The sequence below is a fragment of the Uranotaenia lowii genome, chromosome 3 (assembly GCF_029784155.1).
Source record: "Uranotaenia lowii strain MFRU-FL chromosome 3, ASM2978415v1, whole genome shotgun sequence".
Classification (NCBI taxonomy): Eukaryota; Metazoa; Arthropoda; class Insecta; order Diptera; family Culicidae; genus Uranotaenia; species Uranotaenia lowii.
This window is the reverse complement of record NC_073693.1, coordinates 271,054,563-271,068,950: the sequence shown is the minus strand read 5'-3', so window position 1 is coordinate 271,068,950 and position 14,388 is coordinate 271,054,563. Positions and strand designations below refer to the sequence as shown.

General features: G+C 36.3%; 1 protein-coding gene across 3 annotated transcripts in view; it reads right to left on the bottom strand.

The window, feature by feature from the left end:
• LOC129755306 (regulator of G-protein signaling loco-like) overlaps positions 1 to 14,388 on the bottom strand; it is a 186,591-nt gene that overhangs the window by 126,587 nt on the left and 45,616 nt on the right. The gene's annotated exons all lie outside the window — the stretch shown is intronic.

Genomic DNA, 14,388 nt, shown 5'->3' with positions numbered 1-14,388 from the left:
AGGTACTGTTATCACTTCAATGTGGAAATTTGAACCGGTTTCTCGGACGCACCTCTTTTTCTCAGTTGTCAAATGATTATGCTTAAAGTAATCACAATCAAATTTTTCCACTTATCACTTTTAACCACAAATTATAAATTTAGCAATTTTGCAATGCAATAAAACTAACCGATTCACTACCGCAATAACGCACTATAGGTGAGACACTACACGAATCTACCGGAGTCCGGCGATTGGACAACTGAGTCAGCTCATTCCGGCTACCCAGAATATCTATGAAAGATCGAATCCGACCCGGGCTAAGGTGTTTACTATACGCTACAACGCAGCTGACTAACTAACCTCCTCTCTAAGAAGCAACTCCTTGATCGTTTCCATTCCTTATCCTTCTTCTTGCTCGTGCTTATTCCTTCGCTGCTTCGTCTTTCCATTCGGAACTGAGCTTCCCGCAAATGGGCCGGCCTGGGATGTGGCACAGGTGAGGATGAATGAAAGGAGACCCCGATGATGTGATACACGCGAACCTGCCGATCTTCACATGCCGGTACACAGTGGGTGTGGAGAGTCAGTTTACCTGGTTGTGGTTTTTTTCTGACTTGTGAGTGAGAATAACAGCCGATGATCGATTTATGAGGTCAGAAGATTCGAGAGGACTCAGAAAAATAAGATTCCTTCTCAATTTGAAGTTCGTGACACATACAGTAGTTTTCCTTGATAGAAAAAATTGAAAATGGACACTAGAATAAAAACAACAGGAAAAACGGTCTCTGGCGGGATGCGAACCCGCAACCTTTGATTTTGTTCACCAGCTTCAACCATTTACACCACCAGGGTCAGTGGAGAAGCATTAAAAAACTAATAAAAAATATACCGAATTTTTAGTGAAACGTAATCTAGACCCACTATGCGCGCCGTGATCGAGAACCACACATGCTTAAGGTGTTTTCCGAAAAGGAAAGGTCCGTGCGCGCGGGTTTTGCGCGTCTTCCCCATGTGGCAAGCGAGCTAAGACGTCGACGGACCTCCCTCTAGCGAGAAACCAAAGAAAAGCGACGTCAAAAAGGGAGGAAGGAAAGAAAACCGCCTAAGGAAGATCGAGGGAAACCCGCCGAAAAAGAGATCCGAGTCGATGTGCATCGCCGGCTTTTGCTCGATCGTGGAGACGATCCCTCGCATGACGATTGACGCGCCAAACGACGGAGCTAACTAAAACTGTAGAAGCGCATAGGGGAAAGGTTTCCTAAATGGGCCTATCGGGTTAAATGACCCTACGGTTGTTTGATGAAATGGCTTACTAGACAGCTTATCTAACCAATGCATTTTGAGGGTGATACGCTTAGAACATAAAGCAAGAAAGAATTTTATGAATTTACAAACTCAAAAAAATTTAAAAAATCATACAAAGTTTTGATACATTTTGATGTAATATTTCGACTTTTTAAAATTATTCGTAAAGAAGCTGTAAACAAAAACAAGGATGGTTTTTGTTTCTTACCCAAATGAACTTAAGAAGTTAAACATATTTCAGCTTTTGTGGAGGTTTAATAATGATTATAAAGTGGAATAATAGAGTGTTTTTGTATGCCCCCATCATGTTTGTAAAATGCCTCCATCCCAAAATAACAGGTTAAATAGAATAAATAAATGATTTTTATCATTGAACCTTCAAATCTAAGCTCTGAATAACATCTTAAGAGAGAATTGAAGATCTAAAAACAGATTTGATAAAACTTTTCTCATGGATGAACTGCCTCAATAGTATGGCAACCCTAACTTTTGTTTTATTCCATAAAATTATAATATACATAGATTTTTATAGAACTTCAGCTTTGTCGTACGGGAATTATTACTTTCTAGCTGTTTCAATGAAATTATACCGAAATATTGCCTTAAAAACATAAATTTTGATCAAAACATAAATAGGCGCATTTAGCCCGCACGGTTTGAGGTTCGGCATTTTAGACAACACTTAAAATAAAATCGTTTTTTTGGAAACAGAAGAAAATTTTAACATAAAAATTACTCCAATGTATAAAAAACAGATGCCTGCACACGTGTATATAGTTTTTGTACACATATTCGATGTGATATTTGATTAAATCAGTGTTCTGCTTAATAGGCGCATATAGCCCGCTCCTCCCCTACATAGTTAATACAGTATAAATGAAAAATAAAATGTACAGGAGGAAAAGTAGCACGCTTCTCCCGTTTCTGCTTCTAATATGGGTTTCATAAGAATAAAAAAGAGGAAAATGTTGACGGCGGATGACCGAATTGGACTCACAAATATCGTTGTGTGCGCGGAAACAAACGCGACAAGTGCCGAAAACCTGGAGATGCACTTGCTTCCTGGCGCGTGTGGCAATCGGGCGAGGTGCATCAGAAGTTAGAAAAACACCCAGGTTTGAAAAAATTGTTTTTATGTAACAAATTACAAAACATTTCCATGTTTCGACTGAGAGCATCCAAACAACCCTTCAATTTTATTGGAAATCAACTTTTGCAAAAACTTGCGTTAAATAGTAATAACGTTAACAAAAGGAACAACAAAAAGAAACATGAAAATCGATATAGTAGCCTTTTAAAAGTTTTCCTGTAAATATTCAAAGATTTTAGATGCAAAGCATCATTCGATATCATCAAATTTAATTTTTTTATTAGCATTACCCAAAAATAGCTAAATTCAATATTTTCATATATTTTTGTGTGCATTCGTTGAATTTTGGTGTATTTGTACACCTACGATGATGCCTGTCAGTTACAATAAATTATTAGTTCAGGTTGAGGAAAATAAAATAAGGTAGAAATATTAGAAGGAGGTTCAACCATTCCAAAAGTCAGCCTATCAGATTTACAGTAAAATACAGAATTCGATCCTTTATGTATATTGATTGTATGATATCCCTTAGAGGACAAATGACTGCGTTGGCTGAAATCCTATATTAAAGAAAACATAGAAATGAACTTCATAGAATAGATATCTAATCGGTTGCTAATCTTTGTTCTAAATAAGGGTGAGCAACCTTTCAAACCAACGGGCCAATTAAAATTTTAAATCTTTTTGGTGGGCCAAACATCTAATTAGGGCTTTTCGACGGAACAATTTAATAACGAGAAATTTAACAAATTCATGTGTTGATTATTTGAAATATTGAAAGTTTTATAACGTTTTTCAATGCAAGTCGGACAGTATCAGACGAAATTTATTAGTTTTATCACTAAATTTTAGTCACTGTTTATAATGTGATTAGTTTTATATATTGAATAAATTGGAACTTTTTCGCTACAAACTTCGTTTTTTTTCCACATCATTTGCTTAATTTTTTTTTTGAGGATTTTTTTCAAGGTGATTCATAAAAAGGTTTGAACAACTTATCTATCTCATTTGAAAGTCTTTTGGAGCTTTACCAATGCAATAATTATGATCTTTTTCGATTGATGTTTCTTGGTGATTTCATGGAGAAAAATTAGGATGTTTTTCTAACGTTTTCGGCCTACCATTTTGTTTTTCTAACGTTTTCGGCCTACAGTTTTTTCTGATGATGGCCGAATACAAGTAGGCTGAAAACGTTAAAAAACTGCATAATAGGAAGCGGAATAGCTGCGCTGCTGCAAACTGTAAACTTTTTTATTTTGGGTAAAAATGGAGGTAAACAAACAAACAGAAATTTTGTTAATCAAAATAGGTTGAATTTATCATTTATCTGAAAATTTTAAGTAAAGTTTTTTATAAACTTTCCTTGTATTTCGTTTGGGGTTTTGCTTTCAGATTAAAGTAAAAACGTGTACCTAGCCCTTTTAAAATGCGGGATGAAAATCATAAACATTTAAAGACTTAAAAAGTTAGTATTTTGTTGATCAAATTTTTCAACTAAAATAAAGATGAAGATAGTAGGAATAATGATGATAGTGTAGGTGAAGAGTCAAACTATATGTGCGATAATGTTTTTAATTCAATTTTTCATATGTTTCGCATCCATCACCCATCAAAATGTGTAAACATCCATCAAAATCGTCTTGAGAGAGCTAAATTTACTGGATGACATGCATGTAGCCCACCAGTAAAGAGTGGCATAGCACTGGAATCTTGTTCGAGCAATAAGGAATCAACTGCTTCCTCAAGCTTTTGCGGAGAACGGTCAGAATAAGCTTTGGAACGATGTAGAGAAAATCTGATGCAGCAAAAACAAACCTGTCCTCTAAGAAATGTAAGACTCAAAATAACTCGTCAAAAATACCGAAAGCTCTGAGTGGCACACAATAAATTTAATGTAATGTTCCAGGTAGGTAATAGTAATACACAAAAATCCAAGAGACTTTGTCAATAATCAAAAATAATAAAATTAAAACTGTTTATCACATCAAGGATCTTTTTATGTATTTTTTGGCATGCTTCAAAATTTTAAATGAGATGACCTCAGATGTTTGCTTTTTTTATCATTCCATTTGGCAAATTCCGAAATTGTCCAACTTTTTAATTGATGGAATTTGGTGCTAGGTGACTTTACAAACGACTCAGCAAAAGTCACAACATTTGGGGAGTCCAATGTTGCCGTTTTGATGTGTTAGGCTTGCTCCTGAAACAACAAAAGGTTCTAAGTTTGAACGATATTTAGTAAATTTATAAATTTTTGACTGAGGCATTTATAAATGAAATCGTTCTTTGCGCAGATTTTGGTAAAAAAAATCTCTCAAAATCTGTTGTTTCAAATGTAATATTATTATTTTAAGATTGCAATATTTTACAGCACAAAAATATCACCATTTATAACAAGCGCCGATGTGGTCTAGCGGATAGGCTGGCGCGAGTCTGGTATTGGTATGCCAGGCGTACTGGGTTCGATTCCCGGTATCGGCTAGAAAAACTTTTGGGTTCGACTCCCATAAGTTGCCGACAGGTAAGATGTGTTTCATACTATAACTGACTATATAATAGGAATGTTCAATCAGTTGCCAGCTGGTCAGGTATATACACGGATGCCGGAATACCTGTAAGTAAACTAGCCCACCTGATTGATTCGTTCTTCCAAAATATACCTACATCAACACAATACATTCACTCCATAACAGTTCATACGAAGCCATGGGGTCCGGGTATGATGGCGCGCTGCATTGAAGATTTGTCGAACATAATAATCTAAAGAATGCATGTGAGCACATACTTTGGCAGAAACTGCGGTGAATCCGTGCACCCATGGTGGATTACCAACAACAAAAATATCACCATTTATAACAAGCGGTTACTGCTTGATGAACACGAAAATCGAGTAGCAAAATAACAGATATAAGAAAAATCATTATTAAAAACTTTATTCTACTTTCCGTTCAATCCAAAACACACTCAATATTGTCCAAAAAGTTCATTAAAAATTCACTTTTCAGAAAAACTTTGTCTACGTTGTACTTCACCCAAAGTCGCTGTCATTTTCAGCTTTTTACATTGATTCGATATTGATTTTTTTTTATAAAAGTTCTTATTTTTGAGCGTATTTTCGAGTTTTTCCACAATTAAAATTTGTCCTCGAAACCCTGATTTGATTTTTACAGACTTTTTAACCATCTGTGATTTTTTGAGTTCAGTATAAGAACAAGCATCCCAAAATCTGAAATTCCAATTATTTTAAAACAAGTTTCGGCAAAGAATCTATGTTACAGTTCAATATACTTGAAAATATTTACCTACAAATTTCAAATATTTCCCTCTTTTAGTTTAATAGAACTTGTAATGCTGATAGATAAAAATATCATGACATTTGTAATCTGAATAGTTATTTTCCAAGTAAAAAGATTGAATTTGTCATTGATTGATATAACTTTTCGATGAAATTTATGGAAATAGTATCACAAAAAAAGTCACAGATTTTTTGGGTTTGGTAACAGAATTACAACCGTTTTAGTCAAGACCTCAGAATTATTTTCTTAGCTATTTGTAAACTAATTCATGTCGATAAGAAATCTAAAACCTCTCACTAAAAACGTTTAAAAAACGAGTAAAGTCATATTCGTTTCAAGAAGAATTTTATTTTTTTTACCAGTATTTAAGTGCCAATAAAAAAAGCGTGTTTTGCCTAATTTGATAGAATAATGAAATTTTCTAACAAATAATCTGCCAAGCAAATTTATCATACTTTGTCTTTGACAGAAGTCAAAAAAAGTAATCACTTTTTCACTGTACTATAGTATTACGTTTTTGGCAATAAGTATGTTAATAAAAACTTGCAAGTTTGCCCGGTTCTACTCGGGTATGCCCGATTATTTGATTCAAAATTTGAGATAGGTCTGGTCCCTATTGCCCAGTTGTAGATATTGAAAAATCCCTAATTTTGCCTGAAATTATTCAAAAAAGTAGCAAAGCTAAATATTGAACTTAAAGTGAGTTTCAATATGTTCTTAATTTTTGTCTCCAAAAATTATTTTTCCGAGGAATTTTTTTTTCAAATTATTCATGATCAGATATTTGAGAGCCAAAAATAAGATTACAATCAGCTGATGTGTTTCGATGAAAAAGAAAACTGTTACGTCTTTCTCTTTTTGAATTTTTGTTGAATTATTTCTGGTTTTTTTTTACAAATTTTCCCGGATTCGCACGGACCGGTTACATATAAAAGAATTTTAAATTCAGAGAAGGTATAACAATTTGTCCAAGTTACGAAACGTTTAAACGAAGAATTTGATGTTAAGATGTTGAGAATTCGTCATGGCACGTAAGACACTCGTTCAGGCAGACGACGAGTTCCAACGACTTGAATAAAAAGTCAAGCTGTTGAAGAAGGAGATAAAGGATCACGACTCTCAAAGAAACTGAGAAGAGCAGTTATTTCCAGCGGAGGAAAGTGTAACACCGATTTGCACTCTGGAGTGCAATGTAACAGCGTATAGAGTAATACAAACGAGGCAAGGGAAACTGCTTTTATTTCCCAGAGATCCTATAGGATTAATGGCATTTGACGCAAAAAATAGGCCGTTAGAATACGAACAGTTATTAAGAAGAAGAATCACATCCGAGAGAAGAATGATACGACCATCGTAAAGACGGAAAAAACTATCGTTTGTGGATGCCATGCGACACAAGACAGAAAACCCAAAATAGGCCGATTTATTCGAAAACGCTCAGTAAGTCGCAAAGTTTAACTCGTTAACCCGTTCCGATCCACAAACGATGGAAAGAAGTGTGCACCTCGAGGTACCACCACGAGAGGTCGGACCTTAAGGCGTAAAAGGAGAGGACAGCTCTTCAGTCGCTGAGTTCGTAAAGTGTATGTTGAGAGCGCTAATATGATCTCTCAGCTCACCATCAATGCATAGCTCAATCGCAGTTGGGGGAAGGACCGAAACCAAGATTCCAGGTCTATTTGAGAGAGTAGAAATGTACGTGGGTAAACGATAAGCTTTATTGCACCCATTCCCCAAGAGTCGCAAACTGTGGAGAAGCGTTCGCTTACGGTGAGTTGAAATACTTCCTTGGCAAGGAATTAGAGTTACACACCCTCAGTAAGGTAGTGACCGTCCGAATAAAAAAAAAATTGACGTAATCACAACTGAGCTTAAAATCGGATCGGAGTAGATGTCTATTCGGTTGATGGACGTCTTTCCCTAGAGGTAGAGTCAGAACGAGGTTTCTGGTTGCAATAGCAAACGGTTTGAGGTTATGAGGTGAGGTTGGTATCTATCTCCCAGCTGTCCTGCAGGCGCTGCGGCTAAACTGAACATCTGACGAATGCAACGAGCCGGTGTGGTTGTAGATGGTTCAACTAATGAGAGGTGCTGGCGATACTAACTCGAGCGTAGTCGAACACACAACGTTGCACTAATATCGCAGAGCATCAGATACGGTTGTAATTGAGTAGCAGATAATGCTATACAAGCCACGATATCGAAAACAAACAGGGAGGACCCTTATGCAAGAAATAATGATATCGAAAACAAACAGGGAGGACCCTTATACAAGAAGTAATGATGTCAAGAGGCGAAGGCTGTGAGACAGCCAAAGTAGACTTCTTATACAGTGGCTATGCTTTTTCTAGGTAGTCCTGGTGGATAAGATCGTCGAGGAGCTTAGGGGCCTTACTAAACCCCATGGATTACAATTCTACTAGAAGCCTCAAAACAATGCTAAATTTGGCTGAATGTAAACCTTGTGAGTGTAGTTTAAAGCGTAACCTACCACAGGAAGCACGGAGGGACGGCCTACAACGGACCAGATCTTCACATTACGGCAAATTCTCTAAAAATGCCGTGAACACCAAGTCTCTACGCACCATCTATTCATCAACTTCAAAGCCGCATACGACACAATCGATCGTGACGAGCTAAATATGGAAAATCATGGACGAGAACCGTTTTTCCAGGAAGCTGACCAGGCTGATCAAGGTGACGATGGATGGAACGCAGTGCTGTGTGTGGATTTCAGGTGAATAGTCGAGTTCATTCGAATAGCGAAGGGGCTTCAACAAGGCGAGGGTCTTTCCTGCATGATGTTCTTCAACGTGGCGGTAAAAGGTGTTATTCGACGAGCGGTGGGTGAAATGCGGGACACGATGTTCAACAGATCCAGTCAACTTATCTGCTTTGCTGATGACATTGAGATAGTCAGCAGATCATCTGCGGCGGTGGAAGAGAACCACCGCAAACAGAAACGAGAAGCAGGAAGGATTGGGTTGATGATTAATACGTCCAAGACGAAATATATGTTGACCGGTGGATCCGAGACCGACCAAACCCGCTTATCCATTAATAACAAGATCACGATCGACGGCGACGAGCTGGAGATAGTCGAAGACTTTGTCTATTTCGGCTCACTGGTGACCGCAGACAATGACACCAGCCGTGGGATCCGGCGGTGACTTATCAGCGGAAGTCATGCCTAGTATGGACTCCACAAGCAACTGCGGTCGAGAAGACTTAGCCCTCACACGAAGTGTAACCTGTATATACATGACGCTCATTAGACCTATGGTTCTCTACGGACACGAGACATGGATATTGCCCGAGGAAGACCTGCGTACACTCGGAGTATTCGAGTGACTCTACGGCGAACCTAGTATCCAGAAAGTGGTGAAGGCTGGCCGGATACGTTGGGCAGGACATGTTGCGAGAATACCGGCGACTGTCCTGCAAAACAGATGTTCGCTGCGAATTCGGTAGGAACGAAATGAGCAGGAGCGTCACGAGCGAGGTGGTTAGACCAAGTGGAGCGTGATCTGGCGAATTTGGGGTATCCGAGAAATTGGAGAACGGTTGCCATGGACCGAGTGAATTTTAGGAATTATGTTCATCAAGTTATGATGTTAGACGGAATACTATGAAAATAAAATAACTACAGGAAGGGACGATAATCTAACTATCATTGACGTCACATTCAGTAATCCCGGTTTGATCAGTGATTGGAGGAAAACCAGTGACCAGTTTACAGTTCGCTACTATGCGCGTTCATGAAACGCATTACGAGGACAGGCGAACGTCTCTGAAGGAAAAGGAATACAGTTGTGACGGGACATCCAACTGAAGATGATTGCGATGAGACTTCGAAACATGAGTAATAGCTTCCAGTTTTGACGGCAACTGAAGATGATTGCGATGAGACTTCCATTCATGAGTAAGAGTTGTCAAAATGTGAAAGCGGATTGAGACTTCTGTTTGTTGAAGATGTGAAAGCGGATTGAGATTTTGATTATTAATGATGAACTAAAAATTAAATTTCTCAAATTTCTTTATCTTATGTCAAAATTCTAAAATTTTAATCTTGAAGTGTCGACAAGATAAGTCTGAATGGCAAATTAAATAAATGCGAATAAAATGCTGCAAATCCGCTGATTTCAAGCATTCTCAGGTCCATAAAAGTGATAAAAATCTGTGGCTCTACGGGAAAATCTGCAGATCTGGTAACAGGTGATCCAGCGTAAGCAAACTAACCCTGCCATCTCTTCACTGGTGGATGGAAAAGTTGGAACTAACCTTTGATGATTTCTATCTTTGTTAGTTTTGTATAGCTGAATTCTTGAATGTGGATCGGAATCGTTTTATCTTCAATATTTCAGCCAAGAACGCTAAAGATCTACTTTCAACTTCTACAAAGGTAGGATTTTTTTCCAATACTCTCGGCCAAGTACTCCATTCCTTATCTTCTAAAAACAACAGAAATAAAATTTCAAAAAAATTGAGTCTTATATATTTGGGTGCATCACCTTCCTTTGATATCCATTGTTCAGTAAAAAAAAAAGACAGAAGCAAATTGTGGCAGCAGGTTGACCTTTCTGACTAGTCATAGTCGTTTTACTCCATTTCCAATCCTAAATACTCAATAAGAGACAGTTGTTAGCATTTATTTACTCCATTCCTCTTTGAAAGAAACACAACGACAGATAAATGTCGGTCCATATGTTTTGTCTGGCCCATCCAGTTAGCGATTCAGTCAGACAGCAGAAATCGTCCACGCGCCCGCCAAATTTCCTCAAAGGTAAGAAGGTAAACACATGTTTCGATTCTTTTTTTTTGTCATGATCAAACGATGATTTCCAGCTGCTCGGGTGGAAATGGACGTCAGATAGCGATCGCATAATCATCATTGGTTGGGGGATGATTTTTTTCCGGTAATTTCAGAATCAAGAACCAAAATAATTCGACCAACACATTTGAAAAGGTCTGAAGTATCGAAAAATAATACGAATCGTGTCACACTTTTTCTAAAATTGATTGGCGTTTAAACAATATCATTACCAATTCGTCAAAATACAATCCAGAATCATTTGTTAGCATTCAACTACTATACTACGACTTCGTAGTGTAGTTCGAAGAACAGATAAACAGTCAAAATCACAATTTTGTAGTAAACAAATGCTAACAAGAACCAGTTTCCCACGATAATTTCTTACTCATTCGTTCTATTCGAGCGAAGGCTGCTTTCTCATGGGATTTGCCAGCCGAATGACTTTTGGGTGAAAACAATCGTTGAATACGCACACGTGATTTGATTGAATGTTTCATTTCTTGGCGGCGCTTTTTCGGTACAATCATGAATCGTTTTGTTTTTGCAGAATACAAACAAACTGTGAATCGGTTCGGCAAATATCGAATTTAATCATTGTTTGGGATGGATTTTGCATTTGAAAGAAAGGAATAACCCTTGATCAAGTTTCTTCCGAACCGTAAGCATCATCATCGAAAGGAGGAAGATTCGTAAATCAAGTGACTTTACTTCAAATTTTCTTTCAAGTTTTCAGAAAACACTACTGATTCAACTTTGAATACTTTTGATTCCATCCCCAGAAAAAATCCTCTTCAATTCCATCTTTTGCAACTCCTGAAAAAGTAGTTCCACATTCTTGGGTAGCAAAAAAGTGCCCCATAAAATATGCTAATATTATGCACATTCTTGCCCCCCAAAGAAAGGGGTTGAAACTTGGACAGCCCTCCTTCTTTATGCTCGAATTGGTCTCCCTCGCAAAATGATTTTGCGTGCACCGGTAATTATAAAGTCAACAGAGGAATTTACTGTTTCTCTTCTGCACATCAAGTACCCTGCTAAAGTACAGGTAGGTAGGGTAATAAATGAGAACAGTTGAAAAAAAAACTTGTAGAGAAGGAGAGTTCAAAATGAACGAACGATAAGATTATGGTTAACGAGGAAAATAGAATCGAGAAAAAGAAGAACGTATTCGATGAGGCCAGGAAGGGTCACTATAAAAGGAGTTCGAACTTATTTTACGAAAAAAAAATATAACAAAAGTCTACGGAAACTGAAAGTAACAGGTGATTTTTCTGTGGAACACTTGCTGTGTATAATAAAATCCTGAAAAAGGTGGAATCCATTCAGAGCCAAAATTTAGAGTCACAAAAATGTTTACAAACAAATTTTATAATAGAAATGATATGTTCAAAATATATTCTATCTAGAGGATCAATTATTTAGATTTTCCGGTTTCCAAGAGAACAGTGTGAAAAACAGTAAGCCGAAACTTTTTTTTTAATCAAATCACATCAGCAGATTCCAAATCATATTTTAGGCATTCAAAAAACCAGTCATGTTTACTGTAAAAAAAAACTAGCTAAAAGTTTAATTTTTGGAGGCAAAATTATAAAAACTCAATTTAAGTTTTTTTTTAATTTGATTCAGCGAATGAAGTGAATGAATCCAGGCTAAATCCTGACTTTTTTTCAATGAAATCCGGACAACTGGACCGATCCGGACCTTTTCCGAATTTTGTAACAAATATCTGGGCAAATGTAAATGTTAATTTAAAAAAATTAGGCGATCTGGAAAACTATAAGAACTTTATGTCCTAGATATAAGTCTGACATCTAGTTTTGAAAACAAAAAAGAAATCATAAAGAATTAATTATTGGTGCATTTTGGCACACATAAAAACCCAACGTAACTGGTTTTGAATGAAATTGTGTTGTCCTTGATGCAAATCTGAATCAAGATTTTTCAAAGAAGTTCAGTTCCAGACCAATAGAGTTCTTAAATGCTTGGACCAGGAAAATACCTTTTTTAAATCTGGGGTTTGAATTTCAAAAACGACTGAATATTAGAGTCAAAGAACCGAAAAAAGGGCTAAAAATCAAATTTTTGAATTCGGTTTCGCAATCAACCAAAATTTATTATTCAAAAAAATATGTTAATAACCCTGACTCCTTTTTTTCAGGAGAAAAAAACCATTAAAACATATTTGATCTTTGAAAAAAAAAATGCGTTCATCAATCATTGGGAACCAGCACCCGAAATTTGTACTTTTCTGCATTATTAACTGCACCTAGAATTTCGGAGCTAATTTTGACTTTTAAGGAGAGAATGAAAATGATAAAAGTTTATGTCTTTTAGTTTTTTGAACCACTCTTATACTTTGAACCACCCTTTTTTTTAATCAAGACTATTTTATATGACGTTTTCTGTTTCGTGAATCTTGACTTTCAAAATATTCCAAAATTTTGAATTTGATCGAAGTTATAAAAAAATTAGCCGGATTTAGGATTTTTATCACTTCACCACCGTTTTTGAAGCGCAAGTGTCTATTTAGTATTTTCAGTCATTTATCGAGTCAATTGTTATGAAACATCGAGTAATTTGCAGTTTTCACATATTGTTGGCCTCTTCAAGTAGGTACTAGATATTAATTTTTTCTCTTTGTTTATCTCCGAAAAAAACAGGCGAAACTTGTCAACAAAAAGTTTCTGGTTGGATTCCTGCAAGGTGACTGATAAAGAGTTGGTTTTGCAGTTCACTACACAAGTTTTCAAACTCCCCACTCTTTCCCCACAAGAAGTCCAAATATTTTGCGCACGATTTGATTAACGTATTTTGTTTATTTTAACGGTGGGCAGCTTTTCTACCTTCAGGAATATTTATAAGTTAGCTAAACGAAGTAGTCAAACAAATTTGACTTTTTTATCACTTCCTCTATTCATATTTTCGGATTGAGCTTGAAAAAACCTTTCAAATCCCCTTCACTTCATGGAATCAATCATTTTCCCTTTTATTCATATTTGAGCTCACTATGGGATCGTCTAAGACTTCTTCAACAATTTATTTTGTGAATTTTGATCAAATAGTTGATTTCCAGCAATTTTGGGTCTTCCACTGAAACTTTTATGGATTTTTCTCGATTCTGCACAAAAATTTTTGTCAAGTATCTTCAGTGTTGGAGGCTACATCATAAACTACTTGACAGATTTTCAACAGATTGAGTTCACGTACACATTACATTGCTAGATAGCTTCACTAAAAAATTTATCAATTTTCATGCAAGAATGTTATTAACAAAACAAACTATTGCATTTTTATCGAATACACTCCTTATTTGAAGTTTAGTAACTTTTTTTTTTGCGTATTTGAAAAAAAATCTTCAAATGAATTCATGGAAGCTTTAATTTTTTATGATTACTTTTTTATTCACCCTCCCTGAGAGTCTAGAAAAAAAAACTCCTTAATCAGTTCTAGAGTGCAATTTTGGAACTTATGGTTAAAAATGTATTGTTTTAGAAACCTAATAGTGTAACAGAAATAAAATTTGTTAGACCACATTCAGCGACAATCATTTATTTTGAAGTTATCCAAAGTCGAAGAAAAATATCGAAAAAACATACCTCAGAAAAAAGCTTTGAACCAGCAAATAAATGTTCAAAAAACATTCAGTGAATAAGTAAACTAAAGTTAGGAGCAACATTTTGACAGATAGATTATTTAAAAAAAGACTGTAAAGCACGTACTTTAAATCAGAAGGCAGATTTCGAGAGCACGACCGGGAGAAAATCGATTTTGTTCAATTTAAGTTCTCCCGTGGAGTAGGGCTTGCTTGCTACAAAACGTTTGAAAATTTGGTTGAATTTTGACATCTTTTAGTAAATTCGGAAAACGTTGCTAGTTTTTTTTGTGATAGAAAAATTCGACTG